The sequence below is a fragment of the Larus michahellis genome, chromosome 1 (genome assembly GCF_964199755.1).
Source record: "Larus michahellis chromosome 1, bLarMic1.1, whole genome shotgun sequence".
Classification (NCBI taxonomy): domain Eukaryota; kingdom Metazoa; phylum Chordata; class Aves; order Charadriiformes; family Laridae; genus Larus; species Larus michahellis.
In genome coordinates, this window is record NC_133896.1 from 138472447 (window position 1) to 138496015 (window position 23569).

Sequence of the window (23569 nt, forward strand, 5' to 3'; positions counted from 1 at the left end):
GGACCGGGGCGGCGCCGAGACACCGCTGCCGCGGGGAGGCGCTGCCGGGCCCGCCGAGCCGTGCCGAGCCGAGCCGGCGGGAGAGCCGCGGCCCCGGTGGCTCCCGTCAGGCGGAGGCTGCTGCTCCGGGCAGAGCGTGGCGACTCTTTTCCTCTGCGTCCTGTTCCACCCCAGCCCATCTTCGCTCCATCGGGAGCACGGCTCAGGTGCGAAGAAGGAAAAGATGCGGAGAGGGCTAAAAGGGAACCCAAGTCAGAAAGGCCCAACCTGCTGCAGGAGGCTGGTGACAGCCCACTGGTGTCACCTCTCAGGGGTACGACACCCTCCGAAGTCAGGCGCACCCTGAAGTCAGAAGCACCTGGGTGCTTCTTAGGAGGTGTTGGGGAAAACTGGGGTCCAGTGAGACAAGGAGCACTGCTCCTGAGGCAGGACAGCTGAGCTTCCTTACATACGGTCCTGAAAGTTGATCATGCCTAATGAGCAGGCATGAAATCTGAACATAAACTGTAAATTATTAGTGGTAAATACGCAGATACCACAGAAAGAGCTACCATAAAAGGAGGGCCGAGCGGCTGCAAATGCAGGAATCCCACAGCTAGGAAATGTTAGCTTAAGTTCGCCCACTTGACCTTAACTTGTCATCCTTGCACACGTGTGTTGCGACACAGCCTGTCATTACATGACCACATACAGGCAGCTTTCAATTACCTCTGGTCAGACAGTCTGAGTTGCAGATATCTGTGCCAGAGAGACCGTTGCTGCCAGCCTGGTGGTGATACCTGCACCCCAGACTCTGCGGGCACAGCGACCTGCTCCCAGGACAAGCTTAGGTCTGGCGGGTGGATACAATTCTTTTCCCAGAGCTCCAAATCTGAGCTGATGAACTTTACTGGCCCCGACGCTGGCTTTTGGCGTAGACAGTTCATGTGCCTTTGCACAGTGCCTGTGGGAAGGGGAACACATCACCGGGCTGAGTTAGCATGGGTCTTTAGCTCAGGTTTCTAACTCAGCTTGAAATGGGCAGCCCCGGCCCTGTGCCTGGAGGGGGAGGAGGGCAGAGGGCCTGTCCCTGTCTGCCCCGGTCTCAGCACCACCTCCCTGCACCTCCTAGGGGGCCTGAAGTTCGGGTGCAACCCAATGGGAGTGGGTAGGGATGTGAGAGCCGTCACAGACCCGGGGACAGTGCACAAGCGGTACTAAAAAGTATTTCTTGGACCTCAGTGGAGCTGCTGTTAAAATCACTGGGGCATTCGTACCCCGTACTCCAGAGTTTCCTCCACAGCAGGGTGGCTTTTAGCCCTGGTAATGGAGCACAGACTGTACTTTTCTCCCCACCTGTGGGAGTCATGGCATGTTATTTATAAGCTTATTTATAAGTATTTTAATATTTCACTTGAGATTCATAAAGGGGAGGGGAGGAGTGGTTAAGTTTTAATGCTCCAGAAAGACCAGCAGCCATCCAAACTGGTGCGGGATCACAAGAAAAAGACCACAGGAGTCAAACCTGTTGGAAACGGCATTATAACACTCGCCAGGCAGGGGCAGGAGCTACCTCTGAGGAAAGCGGCTCAGGCACTCGTCCTGCCTCTCTCTCAGGCCCCCCAGTGAGCCACTGGATCGGGCCATTCATTACAGGTAAAAGCTGCAAGAGGCAGAATTTTAGGTTGTGCCTTACCGCAGCATCCCGGTTGCGTGTAATGTCTGACCAGCTCAGGCAGGACAGGAGCTGTGCAGCTCTCTTCCTTCCCTTAAAAACAACACCTTGGTTCCTGCAGCGTATCCCTACGCATCCTCAGCAAAGCTACCAGAAGCCAGCCCTTGCTCTTCCTTTACTTTTCCCAGTTTTTTATTACTACGCCACATTACTGTTGACTCCGCGGTCTCTGTCTTTGTCCCAGGATTGGAAAGGTACAGCTCGCCTTAGGGACACTACTAGTCCCATGAGAATTGTGTGACTTCTCTAGGTAGCAGCACAAGATGCACCCAGTGCCAAAGCCACACAAAAGTGAACTTGTTTAAAGGAGACAGGTCCTGCCAAGTCTGTGCATCTCCACCATAGGGAGCATATCTTCACTTTGGAGGTCTCATTGCGTTTCTGTCCTTCCCTCTGTGAGTGTCAACGTTGCCATTTTTCTTAGTTTTTCACTCCAAACAGAACACGCTCCATAGACAGGTAGAGTGTGGGGTGCTGGCTCTTTCACCATGCAGGTGGAGATGACATCTCAGTTCCCTTCAATCAGAATACAGGTCCTATCGCTGGTAACACCTCAACCCAGTCACACACCTAATCTATGTTTTCCATCAGTAATATCAGGTGGTGCAAATCCAATTTAAGCAGCTTCTCAGCTGCCTCTGGGATTTTTGTGTGTGTGTGTGTGTGTGTTTGTGTGTGTTTAATAGTAGTTGTAGTAAGTGGGCAGCCGTCCCAAAGGTTAACTTCAGCCTCACAGAATGGGTCTCTGGAGCCAAAGGAGAGGAAAAAAAATTTTCCATGCAGGATTTTGAATGCTTAATGTCGGGCCTCAGCTCCAAAGTGCCGCTCAGAGGGGCCTGTCCCTCTGCACTGCCTCCAGGGGCGGCCTAGGGAGGATAGCTTCCCTGGGCTGAAGTCAAACCTCAAGAGCATTCCCCGGGGTATTAATTTGTGAACATATCCACCTGGACCAACCTTCTGCATCACTAGGTTTCAAGAAGTGCTTACAGACCTCGGAGACTGAGACATGTCAGAAGGAATATCAGTTGTGAACAGAGATAAGTATGTGAAACAGTTCCTTATGTATTTATTTATGGCAGGAAAAGCCTCCTGTTGGACTGTACTGCTTTCTTGCACGTGCGTGAGCTGTATTCCCTGTGTTGGTTGCCATAAATTTAGGTTGGGATGCTGCTGTGGACAGCATTGGCTTTCACCCATGGCAGTGAAAGGCTGCAAGATGGTTTGCTTCAGAGACACATACAATATGGGGGTGGAAGAGTGGGAAACAAGGGTAAAAGAAAGGTCCTGCTTGGTCTCTGGTGGTAGGCAGGCACCTGGTCATACCCTATAGTAGCTGCTGTGCAGCTTCCCACCCCACACCATGGCTGTACTCATCCCCTGGCTTGCGTTTGCTGCTGATATCCTTGCTGAGGTGTGGTTTTACAGCAACCCCAGCTGGGGGGTATTTGTGCTGGTGGAGGCAGAGGGCAGGACTATTGGCAGATGAGAAGGAATCTGGCTCCCTGCTTCAGTGAGCTGAAGGGAACAGGGAGATGGGATTAGGCAATCTCACCAGGTTTGGCGGGGCTGCTCTGGACGGCTGCAGTATGTCTCGTTCTGCAGCGCCAGAAAGGGAGGAGAGGCTGATGAGTGCTGTAGGCTATTGTCATTTCCTCCTCTTTCCACGGCTGTCAGGAGGATGCCTTTAGGCATCATATTAATGAAGTTGTGGCCTTTTGACCATAATGTGGCATCTGTCATCGCTGGTGTTAACCTGCCCCCCCTCCCCCTCTAGCCAAGTATATCGCTTATTTATTCTCAGCAAAGACGTCACAGACAGAACATTACCAAACCTGAACCCACTTAGGCTAGCAAAAAGCATCTGTGTTCGGAAACTCCCTTCAAGGTTCAGCTGCCATTCTGGACTTAGACCCGACAGTGATGTTCGTTGATCACGCCAAGGCCACACTAAAGGTAAAAGCCCATAAGGCAGGAAAGTAGCAGAGTCAGGGCAGTTCACTGGGAGTCTGGACCTGCTCATTTCAGACGCTCAGCCCTGCCAGTTTGTTTCAGCAGGAACATGTTAAGATCATGTCCAAAACATGGGATTTTTAGCGGGGAAATACTTTTGCTGAAGAGGTTTCCTGGGTTTGAACGGCTTGGTCAGGCAAAAGCCTGGTAATTCAGCTATCGACAATATGTCCTATGTTCCCCAAAAATGCTCTTCTGTTTGGGGTACAGAGGTGATTTCGTCCTTCAGTATGATCTGGCCTGTGAAGGCAACACTGCTAACGCACTGAGGGACACATCATCTTACTTCTAGTTCCTGCTTCCATATGACTTTATTGGCACAAACAGCTACACAAGCGTTCACAAACCATGCGGGAGTCTGTGAATCTCTTCTAGGAGCTGCTTCACGAATAGGGATGGATAGGTGTAGATATGAATATTCCCTGTTCGCCCTTGCCCCCGTGATCTCTCACAGTACTCACAAATCCACTGTTGCTACCCGTTTGCCATCACCACTAACTCTGTGCAGACTGAATTTTCTCTTGTCCTACCGGGCTGGGCACCCTTTTTCCTCACTGCTCTCAGCAGAGCTGTTTCCCTCGCACCTCCTGGTGAGGACACGTACGGGCATTAGAGCAGCTAGTGTTTCTCTGTGTTAATCCCTCTTTCCTGTCCAACTGCATTTCCCTAAATGCTCGTGTGCTGTCACCAGCTTACGCTGATTCAGCCCGCTGCTGATGGTTGTTAATATTTGTATTACCATAAACCTTTTCACTCTTAAGCTATGACCCCACTGTTTTAGTCACTGGTTTAAGTGGGGGAAATTCAGGGCCTGCAGGAGTGCCTGTACCTGTAGCAAAAGGAATAATTGGACTCCACACGGTGCTGCAAATCATACAGTGCAGGCACAACAGAATTAAAAAAACTGCAAGCTAACTCCCTTTCTCCAAACTCTCTTAATTATAGTTGTTATAGAGTTTACTTGTAATCAGAGTAGGGATGACATTTCAAACTGAAGAGGGGTTATTAAATTGACACTTCCTCTAAAATGTGCCTGAAGTCAAGGCTGACATGCTAATTGAATTTTATTAGTAAGAAACGTCTGTTTTAATAAGGAAACTTCCTTATCTCTCCAGCAAGTTTGTGTTAAGTGCACACCTACTGAATGTTTTCCATCAGTACTACCTGGCATTGCTAGTCAGAAAAAAATCCTCATTGGAGCATCCCCCAGAACAGCGAATGCTGCAATTTCCTTTGATATCGATATTAGTTTCGCATTCATACCTCCCATTGACTGCTAGCACTGGGAGATGTCAAGGAAGAAAAAAAAGAAAGCAAGCTGTTTAAATACCACTATCATTTAAGCCTTTAAAAAAATAATGGTTAAGAATGTCAGTCAATCGAAGACCAAATCAAAATGCAGTTGGGAATTGCTGGCAATCTTCAGGGTCCCCCCAAAACCATTAAACAATTCCAACTGCTCTAATACGATGATTGTAAGCATCCACACTGTTGTCCTGGAGAATACTGATTCCCATTTTGTCATCTCAGAAGAAGAGAGTTATGTAGAGGGCATTTGTGATGCCTTTCCTAGACTCCGTACCAGAACACAGCACAAGAGAGTAATTGCGCTGCTGGAGTGACCTCCAGCTCTGAGCTGGACTTCAGGGAAGCTCAGCTCTACCCGGTGGGCTCTGCTGCCGTGTGTTAGGAAAGGGAAGGTGGGTACTTCTTCAGTTGACAAAGTTCTCAAACTAAAGTCAGGGTCTATTTTATATGTGAGAGCTGTGTTGAGGGAAGCATAGGGCAAAATTGCCAGTGACCTCGGCTGGAGCGCAATGAAGCCTGTGTCCAGCCTGTGCAAAGGAGTGGTTAATTGGATCTCTATTGGGAGATCCAATTGGGAACCAACCAATTGGGAACTTTCAGGGTGATAAAAAGTTAACAAATGTGGTTATACCTTAAGAAACCATCATGAAAGGGGAGGCAGACAAAAATAAGCTGTCCTTTACAAAGAAATGTAATCCACTCAAGGGAAACAGGAGGGAGAAAGAAGATGCTTTACTTCCAGTGTGAGATCCAGCCACCCTCTTTGTTGCTCTGACTTCTTAATTACACTTGATTTGATAGCAGTGGGGGTTTAACCTGCTTGTTGTGGGTATTTTCACTGTTCTCTTTAATTTTGCCTGCTGGCATCAGGCACTTTGTGCACATCAAGCCAAGTCTGCAGTCTTGATTCAGGACTCAGCTGAACTCAGACAACATTTTGCCTGTATCAGGACAGCGGGAGCAACGCTAGTCTCGAGAAAGGAAGATTTATCGGGAACAGAAGGCAAAAACCCCATCATCCACAGATGATCATTTGTTCAATATTAACAACACGCGTTTTACACTTCCCAAAATAATTTGTCACGTTGCTGATTGCACGCTGAACCTGTTCTAACTCTCTATCATACAGTTGAAATGTGGAAGTAATTTCAAGTTTCTGTACTCTGGTGTCAATCCAGCTTGCAGCTCATGTCACCAAGTCAAGGCCAGTAAAATGTCACTTGCATCCCTTATGCTCCTGGTGAGGAGCTGAGGAAGGAGCTACTCTGGGAAGGGCCAGGTCAGGTCAGTGCCCCCACGCTTCCCACTGCTGCTCCCAGCAGGGAGGAACTTTGATTTGGTCGGGTGGGTGTTTGCCTCGCCTGTACCTTTCTGTGTTCTGGCATGACCTTATCTCACTCGGCCCTGGGTGCTGCTTGGAGAGCCTGGCTCGCTAAGCAAGCTGCAGCTTTGCATGTCTGAGAGAAGCAGGTCTACATCGCAGGTTTCCTTGCAGCGCCTCATGCCAGCCATCCCCTGGTGGTTTTAGGGAAGCTCCTGCCGTTGGGCTCACTGATGTGGATGCAAGCAGAGGAAGAGCGAAGCAGGCTGGTTTCACTCTTCCAGACTTGTGAGGGAGAGTGTGTTAGGGTATTTCAAGCTCTGGCCTGCGGTGTGCAGGCCATATTCTGTCTTGGTGTGGCAGGAGTTGAATTTATCAGAAAGCCCATGCTCCAGGGGCCGAAAATATCAAAAAAGGGAGCAAATCAGGTTTGAAGACCACTGGGGCAAGTAAATACAAAAGCTCATGCTGCCCTGCACGTAGTCTTTCCAGCTGTATGATTTCCATTATGAATATAAGCCTGTCTGCCAGGAGTAAGTCTTTGATTTTGAAAGAAATCAAAATAACAAAAGATAAATAATTACTTAGTAGGTGGGCTAATTCCTTCTTCCACGTCTTTGTCCACAACGGAGACAAAAAGCGTAGCTTTACGCTCAGTGGCTTGGCAGTGCTTCCAACCCTCCACCAACAGAAGGGAAAGGCACCCCAAACATTCATATTTTAACTCTCACTGTCAAGCCGCGAAGGCTGGCTTGTACCCTTGAGCAGGCTGAATAGTTCCTCCACGTGGCAGTACTGGTGCTGGAAGCAGAGGCAGTAGTCCAGCTTTTAAGAAGGATCTTCATCTGATATAAATAATTTTTAGTTGGAGACCACTTGTGGTCTCATCATGGCCAGTCAAATCGGCTTCCTGTTTTGTTTAACCTACAAGTAATACTTTAAGTGCTCTGAAAATGCACCATAATAGGAAAAGTCTGACAAAGTAAGTGATTACCGTTTCAAAGGAAAACAGAGTTTACAGAAGCATAATTAGTCATCTGCTCTTAAACCAGAAAAATATGGTAGAGAAGTTGAAAAAGGTATCTTTGGGGTTTTAGAGAGATACAGAAACATGTTAAATAATGACAGAAACATGTCATTAGAGTCTGCATTTATTTTAAGGATAAACAGAGCTATTATACAGTTACCCACCTTTATATCTATTCTTTCTGTATTCTGCCTAATGGGCTCTGTTCCTTGTGTACAGAAAAAAAACAACCCAGCCCTATCCTGTTTACAGTTGAGCTGCAGTATACTTAAAATTATTACTTCAGATTTTCTACATTAAGTCTGTCTGCTGGCAAGAGGAAAACCCTCTCATATTATCTAATTATGGCTTCAAGCAGCACTAATGAAGAAGTTGCGCAGGCTGGGGCCTGTTCTCTCTTCTCTGGAGGCGTCGACAGGGAGTCTGTGGTTGTGGTCGCACAGGAATGGGGAGGGAGGCTGGGGCTGCCAGGCACAGCAGCCTGCAGAGGGAAGTTCAGCACTCAATAGAGCGAACGTGGAGCCAGGTCCACATCCCCGACGTAGGATTGCAGCCTTGATTCATAAAGCTGAGACCCCCATCAATGGCTCCATCCCTCTCTGCCTCAGCTGGGATGTGTCTTGGAGGTGGCCGGGCTGGGTTGGGGATGGAGCCCTCCATGCTTCAGAAAGGTGAGGCGTGCAGCTGTGCCAGCGCAACAACCGCAGCACGTGCCTACACGCGTATTCATAGAATCACAGAACGGTTAGAGTTGGAAGGGATCTTAAAGATCATCTAGTCCCAACCCCCCTGCCATGGGCAGGGACACATCCCACTAGACCAGGCTGCTCAAAGCCCCATCCAGCCTGGCCTTGAACACTTCCAGGGATGGGGCATCCACAACTTCTCTGGGCAACATGTTCCAGTGCCCCGCCAACATCACAGTAAAAGATTTCTTCCTAATATCTAATCTGACCTCCCCTCTTTCAGTTTAAAACCATTACCCCTCATCCTATCACTGCACTCCCTGATAAAGAGTCCCTCCCCATCTTTCCTGTAGGCCCCCTTTAGGTACTGGAAGGCTGCTATCGAGTCTCCCCGGAGCCTTCTCTTCTCCAGGTTGAACAGCCCCAACTCTCTCAGCCTGTCTTTGTAGGAGAGGTGCTCCAGCCATCTGATCATTTTCATCGCCCTCCTCTGGACTCGCTCCAACAGGTCCATGTCCTTCTTATGCTGGGGGCCCCAGAGCTGGCAGTGGGCTGCAAGCTGGGGCGAGGAGCTGCTGCCCAGCTTTGGGAAAGTCATGTCTGGTTGGTGGTGAGGCTGAGGTATATATCCCCTGGAATCAAATGCATTACCTATACCAATGTAAGATAAGGCAAGGTCAGTGGAGACTTATGCTAGACAAGCCAGGATATGCACTCATAGCAAGGACTGAAGCATGGCGTGGAGATCAGTGGGCTTGCTAGTTTAGTATCAGCAGCAATTTAGCTGTAAAACCCACTGTAAAAGTAAAACATAAAAGTCACAGCTGAGCTCCATGCTGCCATTCCTGACCTGTTACAGATTCCAAAGCTATTTTAAGGTTAGCTGTGCTAATTTTATAAACGCTGTTGAAGCCGTAGCATAGGCATACATGTAGTCACCCCATAAAGGATATAGAGTAGTGCACAGAATAGGATACCAAGGAGAATCAGAAGAAACTCCACTGATAGCTGGCCTACATGAAGAAAAGAGACCCAAACTCAGATATGAGTTAATTGGGATTTTCTTCTACATCTCATTAACCTCTGGGATGGAGAATCCAGCAAAGCTGTGATTTATTTACCATAGATGCACTCAGAAGATACTGCATAACTTAGTGTTCTGGCACTGTGAAAGTTATTTGCAATAATGAATTTTTTAAATTCTTTGGAGGAAAGTGAGTGCCTATTCCCTTCCCCCACCAAATTAAAAAAAAAAAAAAAAGAAAAAAAGAATTTGTAGACTAACATTCAAAGGCTCATTAAAAGCAGCCAGGGAAAATAGATTACGGAGACTTCAAAGACTCAGAATACTGGTTAAGAATCAGCTCTCTTTTTCAAAGAAAATGTTATTAGCTAATCCTTGAAATTTGTTTTTTGGCAGATGACACAGTATTTCCTGCAGGTGCAGAAACAAGAGGGTATTAAAAGAGTTTTGGTGATACACAAAAAACTTTCCAACTAGACTTACAGTTCCATCTGTTCAAGCCAGCCTGAGTGAACTCCCTGATCCCTCATACATGTGCTGAAATGTAGCAGCATTTCAGGAGACTCTAACCTCCATGAAGCTGTATATCTCCTTCACTGAGAAACCAAGTCTGTTAACCAAGTCTTTTTTTTTTTTTTTAGGTGGAAAAATAATGCTTTATTGCTGCTATTATTAGCAATATCAGGGAAACTAACAGAAAAGCCAATGTAATGAATAGCAGAAACACTGTCTGCACAAAGGTTAACAGTTGCACTAATAAAACACCATAAGCATGCAAGCAAACATCCCTCCCCACCACTTTCCTGCTTACATCAGTTTGGAGATGCTTTGACATATTCTGTTTTTTAATGTCTTCACAAAGTCCGCCATGTGTGTGTTTTTGTCTGCTTTATCCATGGCTAATCCCATCTTTTCCATCAGTTACAAGTCCCTGTTTATCAAAAGGGACAAGGTCAGCCACATCTCTCTCAAATTCTTTGTTAAACTGAGATCGTAGAATCATAGGATCATAGAATCGCCTGGGTTGGAAGGGACCCTTCAGATCATCTGGTCCAACCATCAACCTAACTCTGTCAAAAACCATCACTAAACCATCTCTCTAAGCAGTATGTCTACCCATCTTTTAAATACCTCCAGGGACAGTGACGCTACCACTTCCCTGGGCAGCCTATTCCAATGCTTGATAACCCTTTTGATATAAAAATGTTTCCTAATATCCAGCCTAAACCTCTCTTGGCGCAACTTGAGGCCGTTCCCTCTTGCCCTATCACCTGTTACTTGGGAGAAGAAACCAACCCTCACCTCGCTACAACCTCCTTTCAGGTAGTTGTAGAGAGCAATAAGGTCTCCCCTCAGCCTCCTTTTCTCCAGGCTAAACATGCCCAGCTCCCTCAGCCACTCTTCATAAGGTGTTCTCCAGACCCCTCACCAGCTTTGTTGCCCTAAGATCCTTTGGCTTTGTTTTAAAACCTGTCTGTCTCACAAGTACAATTTTCCTACTGAGACTTCCACCTAAAATCTGTCCCAAAGGATGCCCAAAGCTATGTCTTACATGGCAATCAATTGCTTGAAGGCAAATAACTGGGCTTAAGATGTCCTTAGCAGCTAGCAACCTGAAAAGGAGCACCTGGATCAATAAGGAATAATGGAGTAGCAGCAAAATTTGCAAGGAAACTTATTCCTATTTACTCGCAATCCAAACAGTTGTTCTGTTGCTATTCATTTTCAGACATACTTTGAACAACTTTGATATAAATGCAATGCAGAGACATTCAGGTGTGTGAAATTCAAGCCATGACACAACTGAAGTTCACAAAAGAGACCACAGGAGCTCAGTTCATTAAGTCTATTAATGACAGAGACCAATGTCTGTGTGCATTAGGAGACACAAATGTTATAGGGCCACAGCGAAGCTTGCCACTTTACTGAGTACTTTGCCCCTGTCCTGGGGAAAGCATTTTGAAGTGTTCTTGAGATCTTGAGTATGGTATACAGGCACTTGCATTTGCTTGTAAGAGACAGCTTCTCTTATTACATACAAGTTCATTCTCTGAAGTCTGTTTTGTCCCCCTACGTGGCGTCAGATATACAGTGCTGAGGCCTAGTATCAGGAAACCTGGCACAGTTACAATTGTTATTAGAGCCACATGCATATCTACTGCAAAAGAGCCACAAGATATCACATCAAAGAGTTAAACTGCTTCAAAAATGAGTATTTGTTTGTTTCAGATTTCAAATCAGTCTGCAATGAACAGAGAGGTGGAGAGACAAGATAAATACTTTGGCCAGGGTGACTTGTCTGTTTTGATTCAGCAGCTAGAATAACTAGCTATTTTCCAATACATATTTTTAGTCAGAGTCTCTGAACGAGCTGGGAGAGCTGGGACAGGAGGTAGAGTGTGGCTGGTGACACCAGATGGGATTAACGCAGCATTATTAAACAGGCATCACCAACATTATACAACTAGGTTACACAAAAAAACCCCAAACCACACACATGCACAAAACCCACCTAGGTCCACATTTATGCCGTTGCGCAAGTGTCTTGATTTTCAAAAGCTTCCCTTATATGCCTTCTCTTATATTACTCTAATTTTACTGACATTTACGCAGATGTGTCAAAATTCCTGCTGAAAAGTTTAATCCTATATAATACTGTTCAGAGAACAAGAGGGCTCAGAATATTTAATTTTTTTGTTGGAAGAGAGGTTTAAAACAACTTGGGTGTTACGGAATATTTATTGCTCAAAGAAAAATAACCCAGAAGTTAGTAAGTAAAATAAATATTTCTGGAAATAAAAAGGCTACCTCTTAAGTGCAGGGCATTTGAGCAGAGCTGTGTAATTGATTGTAGTTGTCATTTCCTTTGGATACATTTATTTTGTGGTGGGTGACAATTAAATGATGTTGGCTGTACCGCAGGATACCCCCTGAGACAGACTCTTCCTTGTGGGTAGAAGCCCTTTGAGGGCAGGTGGGGTAAAGAGTGGGGAGAGAGGTTGCAGAAAAAGCACAGTTTGGGGAGTACTCTGACCCTAACATGAGTCTCTTCACTGGGATTATGAACATGAGAAAGGTATCTAGAACCCCTCGCTGTTTACTTAATGTTTGGGGTCAGTGAGTTGTTCGTCTTGCTAAGACCAGAATCGTGCTTTAAAAATGCTTGTATCTGTCCCTGGTTTAGAGAGACACTGGCTTCCCAGCTTGGACATCTTGGTTACAAACCAACATCGAGAGTCAGGTGGAATGAATCTGGGCCCCAATATCTCCTTGTTGGAGGAGGGTATGCTCATAATATATCTCAACATCTTCTGTATTAAGTTAGCAATATCAGGATTTCCAGTGAGGTCTCTTGCTTTCCTGGAGTCTCTTGCTCTTCTCATCTGGAAGGCAAAGAAACAATGGCACCTGGAAGATTTTGAGGGAGCATGAGATATATGGGGGGAAATTAGAGTAGGGGAGTGGCCACAGTGAATTATAAAAGCCACTGTAGTTATAAAGTACCCTGCTAACTTTACCTACTCTAAGTAGGCAGGAACAGTGAGTAAGATAACCGGTTTACAGGAGGTGGTACTGAGTCATCATGTATGTTTTTTGCTGTATGGAAACTTTTTTTAAGGTACTACAACATCTGTTCATCACCCATTATGTTCAACAAGAAAACACCTCCCTGTTCATCAACCGGAATTGGATACTCTACCTGTAAGAATGATGTCAACACCCTTATCCCCCATCATTGTACTTTAAGTACGGGCTAAGAATTTTATGTGGATTTCTCCATGGCTGCTATAGTGTCTGTTATCAATTTTGGCTTAGTTAAGAATATTTACTCTTTTGCACCTGTCTTGACAGCAGCCATGGCTGGACAGGCAAATACAAGTGTTCTGAGTATCTCAATAAGAACCAAGAGCACTCCCTCTGGTTCTTTACAGCATAGCCCATGCTGCCTGCGCTAGGCTCCCTTCTCTGCGGGGGCAATGATGTTGCAGTGAGGCCGTTTGACTGGAAGATGTGTCAGGACATTGTTCAAATGAGTGATGAGAATATTTAGGACTATACTACTTTTAAAATTGTATTAATCTCTTATTCAAAAAAAGCTTTGGTAATCAATCAGTCAATCAAGAAGAAGCAGAAGCATGAGGAAAGAAGTACATTTTTCAACCTTGTTCCTACAACTTTACCTACATTTGCTACTATTTTAACATTTGTCACAATACTTAAAATGTTACCACAGGCGAAATGTCTCAACAATATTGTTTCCGCTTCAAAACTAGGCCCAGAATTCCAGTCCTGTGAGTTTGCCTTGACAAGCATACAACACTGAGCATTGTAAAGTAAAATCAAATTGAAGTGGCAATTCAGAAAAATCCATGTGCAGAACACATTAAAAATTCACTGCAACATCACTGATCAAGTAAAAGGTCTTAGGTTACATGAAATGAGTTACTAAAGCACAAATTGTTCTTGAGAGCTACTTATCTTGCTCTCCATAATTAATTTAATACCTTAGATGAAGAGAACAAAGGTTAAGGCTTACTCTCCAGTGGGGGTCACTGTTGAAGAATAGACTCTAATTTTTCTTCTAGGGAAGTTCAAACACATCCTAAAAACGCCGGGAATAATCCATACAGCTCACGCAAATGTGTTAGAATTTGATTGGAGCAGTTCACGTAACTGTCGATGTGAACCCTGTGTAAAGGCAAAGTGTGTGGACTACAGGAAGTAAATTATCAGGTAATTAACACTCTATATGCATAACAAAGAAGTGAAACAAAAAGACAGGAGGGTGGGGAGATGTGTTTGACCTTAGATGAGGCTTGGCCAGAATGCTCTGGTCATGGAATAAGGAGTTAACAAGGTCAACCAGCAGCCCTCCTTCCTATCAGACTGCATTTAGAAACCTTCAGGTCCTGGTTATCACATTTCACGGTTGCAAAGCTTTTTCACCCAAACTTGCCTTTACTTTAGTAGAAATGGAAAAGCAGAGGACCTCCAGGCTGTAGTCTGGAGAGATCTCCACACTCCCCAGACCCTCCCACAGTGGGGTCCACCAAAGGAGTAACTTCCCAGGGGAAGGAGGGAAGGGCTTAGGAAATGGGCTGTGCATTTCAACACACACCTGCCCCCTCCTTCTCCAGCCTTCCTGCCATTAGGGTTTTCCCAGCAAAAGCACAAAGCCAATGCAGCTGTGAAGTGAGAAGCGAGAGCCCACTTGGTTAGCGTGAACTGAGGAGTGCGTGGGGCTACATCCCTATGTTGGTGGCATGTGACACGGCTCTGATGACTTCAGTGGCCCCAGGCTCTTCATCATGTCCGAGGTCCCCTTATTAAACCCTTGATATTAGGAGCTGGTAGCCAGATACAAGCACTTGAGAAGTGCTATGTCCCTGGTGGCTTAATGGATGAGTTGTTTAATAATGATGAGCCATAAAATAAATTGGTACTCTTGCCTTTCTATATAGCTCGACTGCTTTTGTACTAGCTGACTGGCCCATTGACTCTGATTTGGTAACATTAGCGTAGGCCTGTATCTTCACAAGTACCACTTAAGCCCTGAATCACACCCCTTAAAAGATATTTACTACTATTCACTGTTGGTATTAGATTTCTTACTGAACCTGTTCTAATGCTTCCATTCTGGACTGAAAAATCCCATAAAACTGAAAATACCCCTTTAGAGCAGCACTGCTGTTAGTGATATGTTGTTTCTCGACAGCACGATCTTTATACCTGGTTGTATTCAGATTAAGAAGCTGTTGTTACTCTTTGCTTCCAGAGGACAGCAGCAGCAGGCCTCAGACCACAGGGGACAGATAGAGTTGCAGGCAGCCCTCTTGTACAGACATCTATTCTTAAAGACATGGTTTTAATAGAATAAAGTAACCATATGTGCTGGGTCAGATCCTTTGCTCCCATAAATCGGAGTGATGTCACCGGAGCTCTGCCATTTTTAATGGCTAACATCCAGCTTAGGAACTTTAAAGCTGTAAAATGGGGAGCAGGCAGCTCTCCCCTCCGCCTGGCGTTGTGAGGGAAGGAGGGAGGAGGCATTTGAGTAGTAGTTCCAAACATGAAGACGCTAATCCCTGCCTGAAGGGATTATGAACTTCAGCTTTTTACAGTTCAAGGAGCAGCCTCTACCACTGTTAATCATCCCGAGTAACACTTCCCTGGGAATAGGTTAAAAGGTCTGTTGGTTTCAGGGAGCACATACTTGGTGCTTCAAATAGTCCTACTGAAGTTGGACGGCGACGGAGACATCTGAAATGCAGACATGGCATTTCCTACCTACTACAAGCATTTTGTGTATCATTTAGCCATTAGTATTTGTCAAAGTCAGCAAGTTCACAATACAGAGGAGAAATCCGGAGAGTGGGAGAAATGCAGTTCATTTGTTCTTGAGCTGGGACTGAGTTCTGCCTTCTGCACGACGCTGGTTCGGCCATGTCTGCACACGGGGCATGCCTCTGGCTGGTGCCTGAAGAGGAGACTCTTTATTAGCCACAGGCACAAGAGAGATCAGTGTTTCAGGAAAACATTCAGAGATCTTTAAGAAATGTCATCCCTCTCAGAAATTAGCACTGTGAAGAATCAGACATAAAACTGTCATTTTTAGAAATGGAGGCTTTGTTGAAGAGGAAAACTGCTGGCAAAGATCTTTCAAAACCTAAGTATGTTCGTGTAGCTGTAAGCCTCATGCTTTGTTTAATGCTTGCAATCTCAGCATCTTTGCAACTGCAAAATACCAGTTCTTTCACTTCTGTGCGTGCCCATGTCCTTTCATGTCCTTGAACTTCTTTTCTCCATTGCATCTAAGAACTGAAGTGTGTCAGCCAATGCCCACCTGTGATTAAATACTCTTGGTACAAAAGGGAACATTAATCATAATACAAGGTATTTAATCTGTAGGACTTGGGTGTGGTGTAAGGAGAAGCTGTATATGACAAAGACAAAAGAAAATGCTCCTTCTACCTCACCTGAACAGATGTAAATGTGTGACTTCATGTTGTGCTTCTGTTGCACTCTGCTCTAAAATGAAAGTTGAACATTTCGTTCCGCTCCAATTTTAGCATCATTTCCACAGATAATACACAGAGCACTTCACAGACTTTTCGAGAACACCTTTTTTTTTTTTTTTTCATAATGTTTATGGAAAAAGAAATTTGTCACAGTACCTTGCAAAAGGCGGTTGCTTTGTTGACCAGATGCCAAACTGAAATTCAGACATGGATGGCCAGAAATAAGATTTACTTTAATCCTACTAATCCTGAGATGTTGATTGGTACAAGGCACCATTATAGCTGGGTAAGCTTCCCAAGCTTATCATCTGATTCTGTTTGGAGTCATGAGATCACTTTGGATTCTCAGTTTTTCCCTTGTAAAGGGTAATGTTGCTGCCTCATGTTCCATTTTCTGCTATAAACAATAATGAGCAAAAGAAATCGTGGACCTTTGCCAGCAAATTCAGAAAACTCAAGGCAGGTGGAGAGCTGAGCCTGGTGATACCCTCTACCAGGGACAGTGGAATGAGAAGACGTCGTTAATTATAGGTCCTTCTTATACTGGCTTCAGTGAAGCTCCAAGCCATCTTCAGAAGCTGAAATCATAGTTCTGGCAGGAAGGCTTACCTTTGTTTTGCTTATGGGAAGAAGGGGAGAAACAAGACTCCTGAAACATTTTCAGATGGATGTGAGGACCACCAGAGAGCTGGTGGGAGCCTATTGATATTTCCCTTCCATCTGGAAGCAGTCAACAGACTTCCATGGGTCTGTGGATTACAAGGTTGAAAACCACTCTAGACATGAAGCACTGACCCAGTCCCATTAGCAGCAGCAACCTGTGCACCCACAGAGGGGTCCTGCCCCCAAAGCCTGAAAGCTCACACTACCTAGCTGAAAAACAAGTAGGGCCTTTACGGTAAGGTTGTCTTTTGACTAAATAATCTGCTTCATTTAGTTTTATTTTAATATACTGATTACATTGTGTGTTCCAACTTGACAGAGCTGCCTCACAGTCCAAAACACCACATTTGGTTTGCTTTATACCTCACTGGGATATTATCTGTATATCTGCTGTCTGCATTTAAGATCCTCTGGAAAAATTCCTGCCCTTGAAGCTTATCTAGTTGAAGGATAGTTAGAAGGACACAGATCCCAATATATCCAATGTACCCCATGTTGGAATGTTATCAAGGTAACACCATCATGCCAACAATGCAATTTGAGTTGAAATAAAAAGATACATGTTCAGTTTTAGGCTTAACTTTATCTATGGGCTTGTAGATAAAACTTGAAAGGACAGTAGATGAGTAACAAAAAGCTTCTGAGTTGTAGTTTCACCTAGAAAGAAAAGGTGAAAGTTTTAAAGAGGTGAGAACAGCTGAGTTATGTTGATTTTTACTTTAAGATGTCTTCAAGGATTTAGACCTCAGAGGGCTTTTTGAGACTGTGACTGTCTTTTTAATGTGTTCATGCCACCCCTGCAATGGAGCTTGCTCTGTTTCTGGGGCTTATAGGTACTATAGTAATACAGACAATAGCTGGTAGTAAACAACACAACCTCCTACGCACAGTATCTGTATAAAGCAGATGACTGAGAACAGTTCTTCTGATCCCTTTTAGCAGTGGATGCAATTAATTTGTTAACATTTCCCTGTAGTCTCACAAAGAAGCTGAACAACTTGGAAATATAAACCAGATAATAAATGTTCGTTGTTGATTCATCTTAGCCCTAAGATGTTATCCATCATACGTACTGAACATCTTCATACATCTTCAAGGGGATTCTCTTCTTCTGCAGGTGCCCAATGTATTTTTGAGACCATGGAGTCTTTCCAAATGTAATAAAATCTGCCACACCACTGTCGCCAAAGCAGAACTTAAGAACTGCGTAACTGAGGTTAATTGCTGCAGTGGTGGGATGCGTAACATTGACCAACATCTCTGTTTACTGGTCTCCAGCCTACCCAGCTCTTGCCACGTTCTAGAGGAAAAGGTATTGGTTTATCTTCAGAAGTATTATTTGCAAAACTATTAGCTTGGGGACTGAAAGATGGCTGGCTGCCTCTCCAAGGCCTGCCTCCCAGAGGTAGGTTCTGATAAAACCCACCTTCGGAAAGTGCTACCCGGCAGAAATGTCAAAGGGAAGCAAACAGGTGAGAAGCAGCAGCTCCCAGCTACCCCAGAGTCTGGCATGCAGGAGGCAGAAATGCCTGCATCCGTGCAAAGCTGCTTGAGGGGGAGTAAAAGAAAGTGGCATCCTGGCCCATATATCTTAGTTCCCCAAAAGTGGTGCATATCTCCCCAGCAGGGAGTAGGCTGCTCAGAGACAGGCAGCCTACACCTACTCGTAGACCTGACTCTGCGCTGCTGAAGTCAGTGGAAATCTCTCCATTGGTAATTGCCAAGTTGATTCCAATGGCAGGAACTTGATGGTGCTGAAAAGACAAAGAGCATTTTAGGTGCTACGGTTAATACAACAACAACAATTTTCACTATTAAGAGACTGCTCGATTACACTGGAAAAGACACCCCTAACACCCTTTGTTGCAACAGTATTGTGCTTGCAAGGAATTATTACAGTGGGATCAGGGAAATGCTCCAGCAAGTTGACCAAACTTCTTTTAAAATTGCTCTGCTAACAGCTTTACTGGTGAGCTCATTCTCCAGTTGGACAGTGGGCATCTCTGTATCTGTTCCCATCAAGGCACAGGTAGCTCAAAGATCCCTCTGATGATTGTCCTAACTTCTTGACTTCTGATTATATACAGCTTATGCTTCTGACAGTTCACATAAATAGTCTTACTTAAAGCAGACCTGATGATCTCTTATGCTTTTCTAGGCTAAGGTTTCGAAAGAGTTTTCTCTTTAATTTAGTTTATGGCAGTACTGTATTTCACAGCTGGTTTTAATGTATTTTTGGAGACTATATGGAATTAGTACTTTGAGTTACAAGGCATGTATATCAGATGGAGCCATAGCCACCATTCCCTGGCAAACTGTTAGATCAAATGAGCTGGATCTCCTCTACTTTATTGCCTAATTAATTCTTGAATGATCGCTGAATTGCAGGAATGGGAAACCTGCCAACTTTGGTCACACTCAGTATTGGGTTATGTCAGAAAGGACTGGAAAGTGAAGGTTTTCTTTAATCTGGGTTCACAGAGGGAAACTTCTAGGTAGGTGGGCAGAGGCTTCTTTTGCCTGCTTGCACAACTGAATAGCAAGAGGAAGCAGCTCTTCAGCCAAGGGTCGAAATCTCCAAGGAGGAGCAGATCCCACTGGGGAGCAGGACCATGAAAGCGCTCGCATTTCTCAGTGACAGCTTGCTGCTAAACAGAATGGGCTTGATTGTCTGCAGCCAAGCCTTCCTTGGATGACTACTTCTTTTATGGGTTTTGCAAGCACTACCACAAGTGGCACAGCAGATTAGTTGGGGTAGGAGAAGTAAGTCATGGGCTGCTGAAGATGGAGTCACAGCACAGAAAAATTTGTCTGAGAACTGACCCTAAGGAATTCAAGAAACAATGTCCTAGGAAGAACATTGTTGCTGGCAGAGTGGTGTTAGACACAGGACCACCAGTGAAAAACAACTTGTATTTTCCTGGACGGCAATTTCCCATTTTTGAGGCTTTACCCTGATTTTGAGCATAAGACGACTGTTTTAGGCATCTGGACACATGACAGGCTTGTTGCCTACACACTCCCTCTAGAGGAAAAATAAAAACCAGGCCTTTATTCTACAGCCATGGGCCTTTTAGGAGCACCTGACACACTGCCCTGTGTGCAGAGCCGGAGCCCTCACTTCTGCTCTGCTTTTCTGGGCCATGCTGATCTACAGGTGGTAGCCCCAAGGTCTGGGCAGCCTTGGCAGTGGGTGCTCTCTCTGGGCGGAGGTGCAGGTAAGGCGCTGAAGTGCTGTGCAGGGCTGAGTAGAAGGACTGCTTTCATCTTTGCTTTCTGTGCAAGCCAGCCTGGGTACCAGAAGATGTAGGACCGCATGATATTCCACCTGTGCCAATAATGCGAATAGCAGAGCACATGCTGCCTCGGGTACAGGAGTGACAAGTCCATAGCTGCCTGGGGTATCGCTGCACAGGGCTGCATCACGTCTCTTAGCCACACCTTGAACATCCCAGCAGGAAAGAAATAAGAGCACACGCAAAAACCAGCGAGGTCAGACCAGCCGTTCACCTGTCCCAGTGTTGTCTCCAACAGTAGACAACGGTTGAAAGTGCCAGTCAGGGAGAACATACAAGCCTGCCTGCTTTCCCTTCATGCTCCCAGCATGCACAGCTCATGGACTTAGGATTCCAGAGGGTACCTTCCAGCCTCCTGCCTTTACCATTTGTATATATAACTGCTGTCCATGAATTTGCCCAATTTATCTAAGGCAATAGGGTGGAAACTTCGTTGGCAAGGAGACCAATTTATAAGATGTTGTGGATGTTGCGGCTATGCTTATTCCTGGAATTAAAGATGCAGTTGAAACCTTATGAATGAATGCCACCACTTCCACTTAATGTGTAAATAAACTCAGGTCAGACCTCACTGTGGGTTTAACTGAGGTCAGTGGCACAACCCATTTGTTTAATGAGTGGAATAAAACGGCCAGAGGCTAATAGAAAACTCAGGATCTGAAACTTAGTTGCTGTTTTACATTTGGATGGCAGGCAATCAGCTTTGAACGACTATTCTGGGCATTAGGGAGCTCATCTTTTCCAGCAGATAGAAACTCCTGGATAGGAGTCAGTCGGAGGTGTGGGAGCTCAGCACTGCAGTGAAGACCAGCAGCAGACCCAAGGCAAAGGCCCTGTAACGGTACTCGGTTCCCAAATGATCTCCCTCCAAGTATCATCATCCTTTTCCCTGGCACTTGGCTTTGATTCTCGTGCCAGAAACATTCCCCTCTAAGGATTTGATGGTGATCTCCTCAGAAATAACGTGGAGTTTCTCTCTGTGCATGGAAACATCCCACCTGGAAGACTGGTGCTCAGAAGGCACACAGGCAATGCCTTCCTTCCAGCACCTTGGCTCACGTCTGCAGTGGTTCCCTGGGAGCCACTTTCCCCCAAAAGCTGTCTCTGGTGGGACACCAAAGCAAGCAAACTTCTGCAACTAGCAAAACTCCTGCAACAAGCCCCACTGTCTTTTCTGGAACAAAAACCTTCATAAAAAAGCCCTGGAATGTAACAGCACAGCATGTCTGAACACATGCTAGCAGAGTTAGACCCCAAACAAATAAATGGGAAAGATAACGCGAAACAGCACCACCTCATGCTGTTTACCTATATTGCAATGACAAATACCTGCAGTAGCTTTTAACTGGTCTCATCCCTACCAGACTCCCGCGATTCAGGGAAAACCATTGAGGAAAAACAAGCCTGTTTCCAAGTAAATGTCTGTTGGCCACATAGGGGTTTACGTATCCACTGGTCACATTACCCAGAGATCACAAACCCAAAAAAATGTTGAAAACCGTGGTCCTGTTTAAACCATATTAAACCCGTGCTAACCAGAGCTGTTCCAAAAGCCTCTCTGGCATCCGGGGGCGGGTGGTTGTGGAAGGGGAAGACTGTCTCAGTGATGCTCTTCTATCTCAGTGTCTCCAAGGGAGGGAGGAGGAGGCTGAGGTCCCTGTGCAAGAGGGAGCCCACGGGAAAGTGGATGCTCTCCAAAGTATTTTTGCCTGTGAAAGTGCTACCCATAGGAGCTCATGGTGAAAACATGAGCACAAATTTGCTTGTTCTTTCACTGTCATTTTGGAGAAGCTCTTTGTACAGTGGGTCTAGGAAACATCTATTTCCCTTCAGTGCTTAATGTACAAAATGAAGGGGATTGGCTTGTTCTTGTTGAAATATTGACTCGTCAAAAATTGCTGCTAGTGTACAACACTAACTCTTCTGGTATTTTTGAATGTAGTTGTGAAGTCTTTGCACAGAACTAATCCAGCAAAGGACAACATTAAATTAACTCTGCAAAATCACCTGTTTCTTTTCTTACCACATGTATAGGAAAGTGCTAGGGCAATAACCATGCTCCTTTAAAGAGAAATTAAACAAACATAGGACTATTCATATGGATAATGTAAATCATATTAATTTACAGAGCTGCTATTCATACTGGATTAATTTGTCCATCTTTCCAGAGCACTCAATAGCTTCTCAGTTCTTTTAACACTGCATGTACTTAGTTGTGGATAATTTATCCTTGGAGCAAGGGTTAAGGAGCCCAAGTCAGAAAGAGTGTCCAGAAGGTGAGGGAGAAATGGCCACAGGGAGGGTGGCCGAGAGCTGCAAAGTGTGGTAATGCCAGTGCCACCACCCCAAGTGCTGAGGGAACCTGCTCTGCCATGGTCTGCAGAAAAGCAGGGTGGAGGGAGGTGGCCATACAGTGCCATGGCAGAGCAAGGAGGCAATGCCACGGCGGGCAGGGCTGCCTGCCATGCAGGAGACCCCTCTCTCTGGCTCCTACAAGCGCCTCAAGACACCCCTCGTCCTGGATGACTGTGGGTACTGGCGCAGCTGGTCTCATGCCAGCATCACTGGTGGAGTGTGCCCGGGACTTTTTGCCTCCCCAGTAAGCCCAGTCCTCTGTGGTTTTTATTGTGATAAGCCTCCTCGGACAGAACTGCATGAGAGTGCCATTAAGTGAGCTGGCGCACAGGGAAAGCTTTCATTCGGGGACCGTTTATTTGCTTTGGCTGCAAAGCTCTCTCATGTGCCTGCAACGCTATAGCCTTCATCGATAGATACAGATCAGTGTTTGTACGCTCAGCACCTTTTGCTTGCATCTGAATTTTTTCCAAACCAACAAAGTTACACAGATCTGGCTGATATGTCTGAAGCTTACAAACTTCCTCTTTTCCGCTCCAGCCTGTAATAGCTCGCTGCCAGTGATTAGTCTGCTAATTAGCAAGGGTGGACCAAAAAAGAAAAGAAAAAAAAAAAAAAAGTGCTTTTAACTCAAAGACATAACCCCCAGGCACACAATTCAGGGATCACCATCTCCTAAGAGAAGCTGCTTGCCCTGCAATACATGTATTTATATTTCACATGGCGTGCCATCTCCTGCACATTCTTTACAAAAAGTTAAATGCAGCAGAAAATTATACTTAATATTTTAATAACCTTTAACTGTGAACCCCTAGCCTCAATTCCGTGTAAAGGAAGAGACCCAGGAAAAAAACACTTGTGGGGGAAACTTAAAGTATCTATGCAACTTGCTGGAAATTACTGCAGACTTTCAGCTCTTTTATTAAAGGCAGGCTTGGTTCCTTGGGCTTGTTTGTACAGGGCCACCTGAAGTTACAAAGCTCCAGCAGATGCACACCCAGTAGCATCTTTTCTGCCATACACAACCGTGCAGTGTCACCACAGCCTTCCACACTCACAGTGGCACTGAGCTGTATGAACTTTTTTTTAGTTTGCAACTACTTTCCCCCCTGCTAATGACCAGCCTCAAGATGGAAAATTCAAGTG

At 45.3% G+C, this 23569-nt stretch overlaps 1 long non-coding RNA gene across 1 annotated transcript; it reads right to left on the reverse strand.

Moving 5' to 3' along the window:
- Positions 1 to 7625: 7625 nt before the first annotated feature.
- Positions 7626 to 14912, reverse strand: LOC141737891 (uncharacterized). The gene is made up of 3 exons (XR_012585265.1): positions 14821 to 14912; positions 9902 to 10021; positions 7626 to 8717 (listed from the first exon to the last, which is right to left on the reverse strand). It is a non-coding gene; the product is annotated as an uncharacterized LOC141737891 (long non-coding RNA).
- Between the last annotated feature and the right edge of the window lie 8657 nt (positions 14913 to 23569).